The 14,441-nt window shown below is 40.0% G+C and overlaps 1 protein-coding gene across 2 annotated transcripts in view; it reads right to left on the reverse strand.

Moving 5' to 3' along the window:
• sema4ba (sema domain, immunoglobulin domain (Ig), transmembrane domain (TM) and short cytoplasmic domain, (semaphorin) 4Ba) overlaps nt 1-2,756 on the reverse strand; it is a 42,414-nt gene extending 39,658 nt beyond the window's left edge. Inside the window, exon 1 of one of the 2 annotated variants that reach the window (XM_005729944.1) lies at nt 2,605-2,756. The gene's annotated coding sequence lies outside the window, so the exon portion shown is untranslated. Of the gene's footprint in view, nt 1-2,569 lie in introns of both variants that reach the window. The other variant, XM_005729943.2, reaches the window with a different exon arrangement.
• Between the last annotated feature and the right edge of the window lie 11,685 nt (nt 2,757-14,441).

Below are 14,441 nucleotides of genomic sequence, written 5' to 3' on the forward strand. Positions count from 1 at the left end.
CACAACATCTAAAGGACATGTGACGTGATTAAAAAGTCCAGAACAGCTAGTACATGGACTGTGCAGAGAGACTAGTCTTGGTCAGACTCTGAGTTTGAACTGTTAAGACATTACAGACGATTGCCGACACTCAGGAAAAGAAACCGAATAATCTGAGATTTCCTGACCACTAAGTAAACTCCACCTGCTGATGAGAATCGTGTAACTTGACCTAAAGTTACCAAAATCTTCACTTTCTAATTTATTTATTTTACTTGAGGGCTCATTTTCAGGAACATCTCTGTAAGAAACACCATGAATGCAAAAGAATACCTGAGGTTACTGCAGTAAGTATAGATCAGGGATGTCATTGGGCAACATTTTGGATGAACACATCTCTTAAAAATATTTTTCGCAACTGCTGAGAACATACATATAGTACAAATGCTGTACATAGCAGACACGCATATGCATACTTTATGTTGGGGCAAGAGTCAACCTGACAAAATAAACAGATGAAGGAGGATGAGAGCAGCCTAAAGCTGAGAAAATACCCCTGGGATGTGCTGACAAACTAGAAATGTGAACGTGGGGCCAGCACGGAGGATTAGCTGTGGTAAAACAGTGTGATGCAGTATGATTAATTTCTTCTTTGTCTGTTCTCCACAATGCAGATTTAGTAATCAGCAACAGGTTGCTTGTTGCTTTGAGCTGCTACCATTGACAGCCCACAGTTCCACCTTGCTTACACTACTTTGAGCAGACTCGATGCAGCACAGCAGCGCCTCGAACACACTTTCAGTCTGCAGAGGAATGTTTCAGTAGCGTTCAGGTCAAGGCAGGCTTTCACTGCAAGCAACAACCACCATGTCATAAATTTAACTTTTTTGTGAAGTCTGGATTTTAGCTATTGATATAACAGGCACCATCCTTTACCAACGAGCCAAAGCCTCTCTGACAGCATCATACAGGCAGCTCATTGTCGAGGCCGCCGGCATCCAGAATGCAACTGCCAGCTGTTTTCTTTGTGGATCAAACCAAAAGAAACAGCAGGCCAAGGTCAGCACAGACAAGCTTTTCTCCTACAGCAGACAGACCAATCTCCATATAGCGGGCCAGAAAAAAAGTCGATCGCTGCCACAAATGTGATAGCACTGTTGATTATATTCCACCCTCTTGTGGAATAATCCGCCATTCTTGAAAATTCATGAAAGCTCGCATTTATTCCCGTTCTGCTGCTGGGTGTTTGTTGATCGCTTGAGAATCTGTGTCTGCGTGCAAGATTGTTTGTGAGGGTTATCTCTCATGTCCCCTGTTGGTAGATAGATGCTAGACAAACACAGATAAGCTTTTAAGGAGGATATCAAGTTCTCCTGAGGATGTATCCTGTAAGATCACAGTGATTCAGATTGTTTTATGGTAAAGTTTCCCTCCACTCCAAAAAGTCCACTCCAAAAAATAGCCTGGATGTTTTGAATGACCTTTACTGTGCTGAATGATAAACATACACCTAAAAGAGAACATGATTGTACGCACAGCCAGCTGCAGTAAAATATGCAACTTAAAAAAAAGCTTATGGGGAAGCTTGAAACCTCCAAAGTTCACAACCGGAAGTTATTCTAGTCAGACGGCACTATTTCCATATTTATCGAGCCTTTTTATATTAGGGAAATGAAATAAACGTGATGTAAGAATACAAAAGACAATATAATACACAAGTTATTTTTAAATGCAACATAATAAAACTAAAGCTCACTCCAATAGGGGAAAATCAACCATATCCTTCTACTGATTGACTGCTAACCACATTTCTGACAGTTTGCCATTAGTAGATTGTTTTGCCAGCAGCATGTCAGTGAGAACATTATTTGATGTTTCTATATGCTATCACACAAAATTCCAAAAAAGGATTCCAATTTCAATTGGAAAAGTACATGCTGATGATTCTGTTCTTTCATCTGATTTCCCATACCCTTCTTGATTTACAAAAAGTAGCTTGGAGAGGATGCAGGGGTAATTGCACCCACATTTCCTACCCTCTGCCTGCAAATAGGAGCCCAAACCCCCAGACACAGGCTCACTCCTGAAGAGCTGTGCCTCAGCATAAAGACGCTAGAGACAGCCGATACATGCCAAAAAGTGTTAAAATGTAACACACCCAGGCAAATACCTATTATTCTAAGGGAAATGAGTCCAAGATCAACATCACTTAATGCATGGGTATCTCCTACATGTAAACAATGACCCACAAATACGAACGCACTGCACACACATGCATGAGGCTGCACTCAGAGTGGGTTTTTAATGACCCCATTGCCCTCCTATCACCTTACGATAAAGACCTAGTGGAGAGGATGGTGGTCTGTCTCATGTCAACTCACACCCACTTTTCCTTTTAAAGAGAGAAGCTAACCTCACATGGGCTCACTCATAAAAACATCATAATTCTCCAACAGGCAAATGATGGGTTATCCTAGCATTGTTTTAACAGGTAACCAGAACTGCAGCGCACTCGCATCAATGATTCATGCAGCCACGGCACCACGCAGTTAATGAACACAAGGGTAGTCATTGTAACAGCATTACTTACGCTCTGTCCCAGTCAGCTGTTAAACAGAAACTCACGTCAGATCTAAAACAGCTTTCCTTTAGGTGGCCCACAGGCAGATCAGTCCCTCTTTCAGGGGGGGACGTCTGAAGAAAAAAAATCCACAGGTACAGAGAAGTTTAAATCTCTCTCAGATGACAGCTCTGAGTCCACACGTCCACACTCTCCCTCTGTCTGACACAGTCTACTACAGCCTGCCCCCTGGCCACTCAACAGACTGCAGCTCCGCCCACACACAGTCACAAGAGGGAGGGAGGTACACTTCTACAAGTCTGATGTTGACTCATTTTTTCTTTTTTTTTTTAATCCAGCAACCTTCTGCACTACTTTAATGACTCAGAGTAAAATAGAAACACTCACATTATCCTGCATGGGGAACGTTAGCAATGAAGATCAAAAAGAACACATAAGCAATAGTAAAAGACAGATAACAGATCTAATATTAACCACAAAGACAGTAAACTATTAACATCAGATTTATATTTTTTTACTTAGTATGCATATCCTAACATTCCTCTTTAGTGTGAACTTAAGAAGACGTTCTTGGCATTTTTGCCCAACATCATTTGTTTTTTAAAAATTAAAATAAATACACTAATGTCCTGTCATTTTCTGGTCATTACATTTTTGGCTGTGCTTTCAAAGAGAATGCCTACAATGTTGTGAAAACATAAAGAGAGAATACAACAGCAAAAACTATTTTTTTGGACAAGACTCCACTGATACGAGTAACATATAGAAGTTTCCTTACTAGTTATAGTGACACAAAAGCAGATTGGATTTCAACACTTATAATCTCTTAAATATGTAAATCTTAAATATGTTAATAAGTAAATATTAAAGCTAGAATGTGCAGCCTTTAATGAATCTGTATTCCTAGTCTTTTATTTGGAAATTTAAATTCCTGAATAAAAATCTAGCCATCACAAACTTTTGATAACAAATAGAACAACAAAGATCCTCACTAGTGTTAATTGAGATGTGGTAAACTTGTTTTTGCAGCTCGCCCATCTTATTGTTAGTAGTAATACTTCTTTCTAATAGTCATTCGGATCTTGAGACAGTGTCTGTTCAAAACAAATACCTCCCAACCACAGCTACAGCTTCTTTTATTTCAGACTTAAACCTCCGTGAAGTAAAATCTGACGATCAAAAGGAACACTTCTTTCTCTTTGGATGGCATATCTGTGAAACATGTCACTAACACGCAGCTTCGAGCATGAGGGTTCACTTGTTTACGTCTTGGCAGCGAACATTCTTTTCATTTTCCAAGTTAATCATCAGAAATCTGACAGAAATGTCTAGAATTTTATCATGTAGCCACAGCATTGCAACAAAAGCATTCTTCAATGCCTCCTACATATTTAAAACTTTAAAGCAGCATTAGTCCTTTTGCATGCACCAACAGTAACCGTTTCGTGCTTATTTTAAAGTCCTAGGACTTAATGTAAATCAGTGAGAGCCAAGATCCACTGAACTTAAGGCTACATGAGAGGCACGTGAAGAAGAGAGTCCTGCATGTGAAGCTGAGCCACATACCAGTTCTAAAATAATACACACAACAGTAGCAAGGGCAATGTTTTCAGGCCATGACACTGAAAGTACGACAGAGGTGATGCAAAGTCTTAGAAGAGGCCTTTTCATTACTTGTAAAGGGGACATCAGACTCCAAAGAATCACCTCTTTTTGTACTTTATGAACAGAGCTCTAATAGTTTTCTTAATATATTAATAATAATCATGATTTTTACAATGTATACTAATATGCTGATACCTCAGGTTTGTTTGAAACATGCTAATAAATACACATCAAAGTATTTAAAAAGTCTAGTCGAAGCGAAGTGTTACCAAAAAAACTTTACATGCCTGCTCCAAAAATATTTGCAGGGTAAATAGAGAGAAGTGTAAGATAGCAGCATGTTGAGACGGGGACGCCTGTTTCGAAAATAGCATATGCTAATTATACACTTTAGGCAACTGCTAAGGAGGGCGATGCGATGCCAAGTTTGAGATGTTGGGACTCTGAATTTCAGCTCAGTGTTTCTTTACGAAGTCGACTCCACACTGAGGCCGTAGCGAGGATACTCACTCACCTATTTATAACTTACGTCTACTGGATACCTCCCTCAGATTAGTGGCACACCTCTTGTTGAGCTAAACCACCTGCTACTGCCATGCAGCGGACAGTTTCAAACAATTCGTAGGACTTCTCTGACAGATGTCTAAACACATAGAGCAGACCAGTCAAACAGATACAAACTGGCCCAGTTAATGCGCGTGCCCTGAAAATGTCACTTTTCATTGCGTCTGCTTTATGACTTCAACAAAAACTGCACTCCTGCAGTTAGCAATTAGCAAACACAGAAACGCTCCTCTGTGCGAAATGGTTAACTACCACAGAGGAGGCTATGAGGACATTACTCAGGGATGGTCGGCCATAAGCTGCTTTTGGAATTAGGTTAAGCATAAATATTAAGGGAAAGAAGACACTGGAGTACAAAGTTTGAAAAACTGAGTGAATAATTCCTTGTTTTTATCTATTAATATTCTGAAAGGGCAGTTGCATTATTAATATTATAGGGTTTTAGGTTAATATTTATGTGTTAAGAATAAAACTGATATCGCTTACTGTTTACATACAAAGACTGATCATGGGATTGAAATCACATTAGCGTCACTGTCACATCACAGGGAGTGTCAACCAAGAAAGAAGCCCCATGCTCCAAAACTGACACCTACAAGCTCGACTGAAATTTGCAAAGCTTTTATGGCAAGACAAGACAAAGTTTAAGCCATTTGGCTACAATGACAGGAGGTATGTTTGGAGGAGCAAGGGTGAGGCTAAGTTTGATTATCAAGCACGGTGGTAGTAGCGTCATGCTTTGAGGCTGTTTTGCTGCCAGTGACAATGGTACATTACACAAAGTGGATGAAATGAGGAAAAAGGACTATCTCCAAATTCTTCTGCTTCATATCAGATCAGGAGGTAGACAGCTCAAACTTAGACACAGTTGGGCGTTCCGTCTGGACAATGACTCCAAACACAGATCATAACTGGTTTTGCAATGGATAAAAGCAGGCTAACATTAAGCTTCTGAAGAGGCCGCCCCAAAGCAACAGCCTCAACGTTATTCAAAATTTTGGGTCTGTGCCAGGAAACTTCAAAAGTTTCAATGAGATCTACCAATTCTGGGAAGAACCATTTGTTAAAGGCCATTCAAACAAATGTTAGTGTTGGTATATGTATCATTTTGAGCCTGTTTGGATCAGAGAAATCCAAAATAAATGAAAGATTAATCATCCAGTTCTTTTTTTTTAAGTCATTAAAGATGCATGCTGTACAATCATTCCACACTGGAAAAAAAGCAGTTCAAAGAAATAATTAAAAGCACAAAATTACCATGACATTCATGCCCATGATGAGAGTATGTAAACCACAACTGTATATGGTAATGAAAATATTGTTCAGAGCGTATTACTCAGCAACTACGGTGGACCACATTTTGCATAAATTAACCAGAAGCAATCTACTGATTGTTGAAAATCTCAAAATAGCTGGAAATGTTTGATGAAGCAAATAAACCCTGACATCTTGGAGAAGAGCCATGCAGTTAGTTTTAAGTTCGATAACATTAAGCATGTGACACATAATGAGCTTTTCTGATTCCAGAAGACCACTTGAAAATGCAAGTTTGATCATTCTCCAGCCTCTGCATGTTTCACACACAGCAAGCAGAAGTGCTGACAACTCATTCTATATAAATGAATAACTGCAGAGGAATTACAGCGCTGCGATAAGCCCTCGTGTTTCACATATTAGTTTAATGGGAACACACCAGATAGCAGCACTTAAGAGTCACTGAGGCTGACAGAAGCGCTGAAGACAGCCGAGAAACACCGGCCCCCAACTCTGTTTCAGTGTTTGTCAACGCAGTGCTATCCAATGTGTTGAAACTCCGTAACTGTGCAAAGCATGTGATAGAAAAATGTGACAGACAAAAACCAAACTGGCTAACTTCTTCCTTACTGTACGCCGTTATTTTAGCGGCTACATTTTGTCAGAATAATACCTTTTTTTGCCGAGGCTACTTATGACCATGTGACAATCAAATGCTTGGCTTCTGCTCAAGCCAAGCATTTAACAAACTTATTTTTTTCAATAAGAAGAAAGCAGCTAAGATCTCCTGAGACCTTCACTTTCAGCAATAAAAGTGTTGTTAACATGAGCTGGAAAATATTTCACCTTTAGCGAAAACACTGCTGTGCATCTTACAGGTTGTCAGCAGTTGCATAGTAACAGCAGGGCCACGGCTGGCACTTGCTTCAAGCATCTGTTCAGTGCTACAAACTAAAAGGAAAATTCCAGTCAACAAAGTTGTGAAGTTACTAAAGTCACAACTACTCAGCTAAGGCCTTTGTTTGTCCTCATACCACTTATATTAGCACAGCTTTGACACCAGGTCAGGCGATGATCTGGCAAAGTTCGACAGCTCTTTGTTGTTAAAAATCCTCTTACTGCAGTCTGACAGTAACAGCAATAGTTTGTTCCAAATCTTCATTAAACCCATATGATGTTTACACAAAGAACAATTCTCAAACAGAAGCTTTTATGGAGCGCCAAGCTCTTCTGTTTGATTTACATTTTGCACTTTACACAACGCTAAGCTCCCTTCTCTCTGTCAGAAACTCACGACACTCAAGACTGTTTCTTGTCAGCACAAAGCCTGACATATTTACTACAGCTGAAAGTCTGGGATCTGCACAAGAGTTTCAAATGACTTTTTTCTAGTTTGTACAAGGTATGGATGCATAATGACAGACCTACTAGCGGACTGCTATTTGCTATTAGGGTATCATAGTTGTTGAAAGAGTGGATAAATTCGGGTGAGACTAAATAAGTTGGGGCAGGTGGTGAAAAAAGAAGGAAAGAAACAAAACAGTAAGTAAAACGAAAACAAGACAAAAATAAAAACAAAACTGAAACAGCAAACATTACTAACTAAAGGACAATTTAACACTGAAACATAAAGAGTAACACTAAACACGATGACAGAGACAAAAGACATAGGAACAAAACCACGCCTGAAATGACCAAGCAAACCACAATGACAAAGACAGTCATAAGACTCAGACTTGAACTTGGGCCCCAGTCACACAGGCCTAGAGGTTGGTCATTGACTTCCTGGCCACCACTCCTTGCTATGGAAAAATGTGTATTTCCAACTGCTTGGTGAGTGGTTGCAGGCAGTCACTGTGATAGCCACTAAAGCCCCAGTCCCACAAACCTAGAGACCACTCAGTGACAGCCCTCCACAATCTCTGGCCACCACTCACCAACCAGTTGGGGAGTAGTAACTCTACTCTATTTTAAATCTCAGCTTGTTCTAATTTCTTTACATATACCAAACCTGGTGTGGTCTTGCCTGGTGTGGTCTACCACACCAGGCAAGACCCTAGGTGCAAGCTGTGTAAAGATGCCCCTGAGACAATCCAGCACATAACAGCAGGGAGCAAGATGCTAGCATGCAGGGCATACATGGAACACCATAACCAAGTGGCGGGCATAGTATACAGAAACACCTGTGCCGAATATGGCCTGGAAGTCCCGAGGTCAAAATGTGACTTCCCCCCAAGGGTGGTGGAGTATGAGTGAGCTAAGATACTGTAGGACTTCCAGATACAGACAGAAAAAAATGGTGGGGCTAACCAAACAGACATAGTGGTGGTAGGCAAACAGAAGAAGACGGGCGTAGTGATAGATAACTGTTCCGAATGACAGCAACCTCAGGAAGAAGGAACACGAGAAACTTGAGAAAAACCAAGGGCTCAGAGAAGAGCTCAAGAAGATGTGGAGGGTGAGGGTGGTCCCAGTGGTATTTGGAGCACTAGGTGCGGTGACTCCCAAGCTAGGCGAGTGGCTCCAGCAGATACTAAGTATTGATGTAGCTAAGGTACTGCGCAGGACCCTCGAGCTCCCAGGCCTCTGATAGAGGACCCGAGCTTGAAGGATATATATAGATATATATATAAACTCAATTAATGTTTGCATTTGTAATATTTTTAATTTAAGCAAATATGAGCTAAACTATACAGAAAAGTACCAGCAAAGATGACACAGTTTGATGCGCAGCTGAGGTGACTGATTCATTTTCACATCCAATGTGATGGGAGCAGCATGTCAGATGGTGGGAGATACCCAGCATACGATCAATCACACTCTCTTCAGACACACCTGTGAATGTGGGATGTTGCGATTTTTCCTCCGGTGCTTTGTGTGTTTGGGGAGAAAAAAATAATTGAAGCTGTGATGGCTCAGTATGACACGACTAAAGGCATGACTCCACCACCTCTCACATGAAACTCACCAGCAGAGAGGGTTTGTGGGATGAGTGCCCTCTGGCAGGAGGTGATGCCAGTGAACAAACCCTGGTGCGTGTGTGTGTGTGTTTGATAGAGAAAGAGCTTTCGAGCGGCCCGTGTGACTCACCCTGGTCATTAAAGTTGCATACATGGTTATTTCCCCTGTGTCACCATCTTATGCATTACTCACTTATCTGAAACTGCTACCAAAGGTTCCCAGCATTAACGGTCACACGGTTAACCGATCACCGCAATCTACGTGTACCTTCCCACATTATGACCTTTGTCACAACATGTGGCCGTTTCCTCCGCTAATCCTTTTCCAATCTTTATCTTTTTAAAAAGAAACAGTTTGTTAAAGCGGGGCAAACGGGCGCACCTCCAGAGCAACTGGGTCAGTTTCAAATCCAACAGAGCAAGAGGAACAGCTCGAATGCTCCTCAGGTGGCCCAACATATCCATGGCAGCGGCTCAACTTTCCTGTATTTTCCACCTCAGGTCTCCCTCCCCCACACATACACCCCCCTCCCACTACCACATACAGTAACAACCATGTCCTACAATTGAGGGAGGATAATCTGCTCTTGACACAGCCAGAAATTTGATTTAGCAGCCACGAGTTATCACAACTCATGTCATAGAGTAAACTGGTGGGAAATATGACCTTTTGCACAGTCAGTGATTTTTCTGGATTATTTATACTGAGCTAGATGTTCTTTTAATATAAGTAGTTATACTAAGTGATTGTAGGCGATGCTGTAAATCAATGATCAGGACAGCCAGAAATATCAGACTCTTAAAGCAGCTCTTTTAATGTGATTTGGTATCTTTTATTGTATGTATTAATCTTATTTAATTCACTTGTACATTTGTATAGTTGTATCGGTGATATTTTAGATCTGTTTTTATTGTTAGCTATTATTCTAAATGCTGCTTGTACATCCACACCTTGAACATCTGATATGTAATGGCAAAAAAGGATTCTGATTCTGATTGATAAAATACAAAATACATGGTCATTTTTACAGATCTTTCTTGAGTTTAGATATCAGTATATTGCAGTATTAAGACTGCAACACAGTCAGATGGGTTGACAGAAGTTTAAACGCATATATTTTGATACAATTTTAACATTTTTTCAAGCAAAAACAAAAAAATTAAAAAAGGTTTGAGCTTCTCGCATGAGATTTTTGCTTTTTTCTTTTATTCTCACTTATAGGAAATGATTTAAATGATAGTAAATCGAACATCTTCGCATTCTGAACTGTAAATTAAAAATGATTTACTTTTTAATTACATTTATACAGTTTTAAGTTTTTTAATACAGTCCTGATCAAAAGTTTAAGACCACTTGAAAAATGTCAAAAACTCATATGTTGCAAGGTTGGTCTTAACAAGGTTCCAAGTAGAGCTTCAACATGCAGCAAGAAGAAATGGGAGCGAGACAAAACATTTTAGAATAGAGAATAGAATAGAATATACCTTTATTATCCCACAAATTAGAAATTTATGGCAAGGGGAATATAAAATATAGAAGGAAGACACAAAGTAGTCCTATATACACAAGCAACTGAAATTCGTATATGTACAAAGATATATTTTTATTATTACAGATATATTAAAACAGGCTGTTTTGCAGCTGATAAAAAGTTTAGGACCACATGCCTTTAAAAGGCCAAATCTGTCCAAAAATGTGGATTCACTCTCATTTTCTGCCAGATAGTCACATTGTCATGACATTCTGATAGCAAAGGCAAAAAAACGTTCCCTTTTTGAAGTGGTTGTTGAACTGCAGCCCCATAACCATCGAGGGGCATCTGAGACTGAAGGGCTTTAAAAAACAAAAGTGTCTTCAAAGGCCTCATCTCCTTGAATGCCACAGAACTGACCATTTGGACTTTACAAGAGAGCACCAAACATGGGACATTGAAAGGTGGAAAAAGATTTTATTCTCTGATGAGAAAAAAATTAACCCTGATGGTTTCCAACGTTACTGGCATGACAAGCAGATCCCACCTACACGTCACAGTGGAGGGAGCGCCATAATGGTCTGGGGTGCTTTTTCCTTCAGTGGAACTATGGAGCTTCAGCAGGAGCATGGGCGTCAAATGGCTGCTGGCTTTGTCAAGATGTTGCAGAGAGCATCCCTCATGACTGAGGGCCCTCGTCTTTGTGGTAATGACTGGGTTTTTCCAGTAGGACAACGCTACAGTACACAATGTCCACAGGACAAGGGACTTCTTCCACTCTTTTGGACCATCCTGCGTGTTCCCTGGTCTAAATCCAATCGGGAACCTTTGGGAATGGATGGCAAGGGTAGTTTACAAAAATGGACAACAGTTTCAGACAGTAGATGCCCTTCCTGCTGCTGTCTTCACCACTTGGAGAAATGTTCCCACTCACCTCAAGGAAACACTTGCATCAAGCATGCCACAACAAATTTTTGAAGTGATCAACAATAACATCGGAGATACTCATTACTGAGTTCATGTTTGAAACTTTGCTTTCTGTTTTGGGGGGGTTTACAGGTTTTTTTTGGAGGTGTGGTCCTAGAACTTTTGATCAGCTATAAAACAGCTTCTTTCAGTTTAAGAGTTGTTTTCAATAAATTGTATGCTCAAAAATGTTTTGTCTCACTCCTATCTCTTCTTATTGCATGTTGAAGCTCTACTTGGAACCCTGTTAAGATCCAACCATGCAACATATGAGTTTTTTGCCATTTTTCAAGAGGTCTTAAAGTTTTGATGGGGACAGTATAATGAATTAATTAACAAAAAAAAGATATACACATATTTCTGAAAGACTGCAAACAAACTGCATTCATGTTTCCCCATATTAAATAAATGAGGTGTTCTGGATACCACCTTCAAATCTTCCAGGGGATACACCAAGGTCTTCTCAAGCCAGCCAAAAGATACATTCTCTTCAGTGTGTCCTGGGTCTGTCCTGAGGCCTTCTCCTAGTGGAATACACCCAAAACACCTGATCCAAGAAGCATCCAGGAGGTATCTTGGTCAGATGCCCAAATGAACTCAACTGTCTCTTTACAAGTTCTAGTTCCAATGAAACAGGGGTAGTAAAAATGTGTCCATGTGGCCAAAAATGGCCCGACAGAGGAACCAGTCCACTGCACTGGATGGCTTGGAAAAAAATGAGGGAAAACTTTTTAAACAAGCCACTTGATTGCCATTGCAGCAGCATGGTTGCTTGGTGGTTAGCATTAATGCATCACAACAAGAAAATCCTGGGTTTGAACCCTGAGTGAAGTTTTATATGTTCTTGTTGTATTTTCTTCGGAAGCTCTTGTTTCTCCCACCATCTCAGATAGCGCTATCTATCTCAGGCCAGAACACTTGTGAAAAAGATTATTAATCTCATTAGGGTTTTTTCTGATTAAATAAAGGTTTAATTAAAATCAAACGGCATCCTGTCATGACAGATGCTGTCCAAACTTTCAATTTCCTTTGCAGCCATCCTCCTGACAAAAACACTAACCATGGTCTGCCATTTCCTGCAAATGTAACACTGCTGACCCCAGTTCTTGTTCTTTTCTTTGTAATAAAAGATGATATTCTCATTACACAGAAATTAGCAGCACATTGTTTAACATAGTCCATTGCCTTGATGATAAAATTGTACAAGAGGTCAGTAAGTCCGTAAAAGTCAAAACCTATACCCAATTTAAATTTGCACAATCTCACATTCAAGATCCTCTTCTGGCACAGCTCTGGATCATTTTTCAGAGCAGCTGCTGCTTTTGTTTTTTATTTTTATCAGAAGGCTTCTGGCCACCACCACTGTTCAGATCTTTCCCTCAAAAGCACCTGGACATTAGAGAGAGTCTGGACTGACTGCCTGAGTGAAAACATAACACTGTACAAGTTCATGGAGTGATTTACTGAATCTAAAAAAAACCACAATGCTGTTCATCCTCCTCGGATTGAAAATTGAAAATCCTCAACTCCTCTGCTAAAAATGCTTGGTTGTAGCCAGAGAGCCATCTTTCATTACCACCTAAAAGTGATCCTAAACATGAAATTTGAGCTTGAAACAAGAGCTGATGAGCACACAGTTTAAGTGTTCATTTATAAAGAGCTTTTGTGCTGGAATCTGTCTGGATCCAAGAAGATGACCTTGAATTGGAACTCTTCCACATTTAAATCGGGAAAGACTTTTTGATGTTTATGGATCTGTCCCCAGAACTTCTTCATACCGCATCCTACCCTTAAACGTAATTAAGTATGTTTTAAAATTCTGCTTTTCTGTCGATGTCACCTTGTCTTTAAGGTGGTAATACTGTTGGAGGTGAAAATGGAAAGTGGGACTGTTGCTTTCAGTTTTAACCTAGTCACAGCATGCATACAGTATGCCTGCTCTCATGAATAATATACTCTGTCCAACCACCTTCAATTACAAATGACTTCTACCCAGTGCGATAACCATAAAATAACCTTGAAAAGCATGGTTACTCTTTATCTAATCCAAGCAGAAATTGCAATCCAGAATAAATCATGATCCCAAAGAGCTAATGAGATTGTGCTTCAGAGACGTGTTAGTTCATTAAGCCAATTACTACAAAAGAGAAATGTTATACTACTAATGCACTGTGTACTCAGGGAAATGACCCAGTGAGATGAATAGATAGAGAAAAAGGAAGAGGAAGAGAGTGATGACTCAAACACAGGGAAAACCCTCAAGATGAATTAGTTATAAGGCCATCTACATGTGGGGCAGACGAAATATGAAATATTAAGTTAGCATTTGATATAGCGAAAGAGTTAAGGTTAAACAACTCCTGAAGATAATCAACTACTATCCATCTAGAACCGTCCAACTGTGATGCTGCGCTGGAAGTACACATGCCGTTCAAAAAAGTGTTTGATGAAGCACTGTAACCACAACGCTCTGTAAACTGCTGCTCATTTCTGAAGCAGTTGAAAATCTGCATGCAGATAACGCCCACTGCTTTGCTCGTATCAGCTACATGGCTGTCATTGTACACGCCCAGTTATTCTTTTTTTCTTTTTTTGAGCGGACAAGTCAAAATGGGTCAAATATTCCAAGGAAGTACAAAATTATTATCACATGCAAATCTTCTTTTTTATAAGAGAAAGTGTAACAAAGCTGTGATCTTTAAAAAATATTTAAATCCATAAAAAAAAGAAAAAGAACCTGAGGGAAAATTCTGCACAGGAGATGAGAAATCATTTCAAAATAAAGGTAATTATAGCTTTCCACGACACATGCTGAATTACCTCTGAGCCAGCACGGGGATCCGTCTCATCTTTACCATGGAAACCAACACCATACAGTACATGCACGCACACTGAGGGAGCAATTGCCATGACATCCAGCACTGTGGCGAGAAGAAGCTTTCAGCAACTAGACCAATTTACTCAGCAGCTAACTGGACAGTCAGTCAACCCTCTGTACTGTATATCACTCCCTATTTCACTCACTCTCCTCCTCTCTTTCCCCTCTTTTCCCCGTGAATT

This window comes from Pundamilia nyererei, unplaced genomic scaffold, assembly GCF_000239375.1.
Source record: "Pundamilia nyererei isolate P.nyererei 1_Seehausen unplaced genomic scaffold, PunNye1.0 scaffold00035, whole genome shotgun sequence".
NCBI lineage: Eukaryota > Metazoa > Chordata > Actinopteri > Cichliformes > Cichlidae > Pundamilia > Pundamilia nyererei.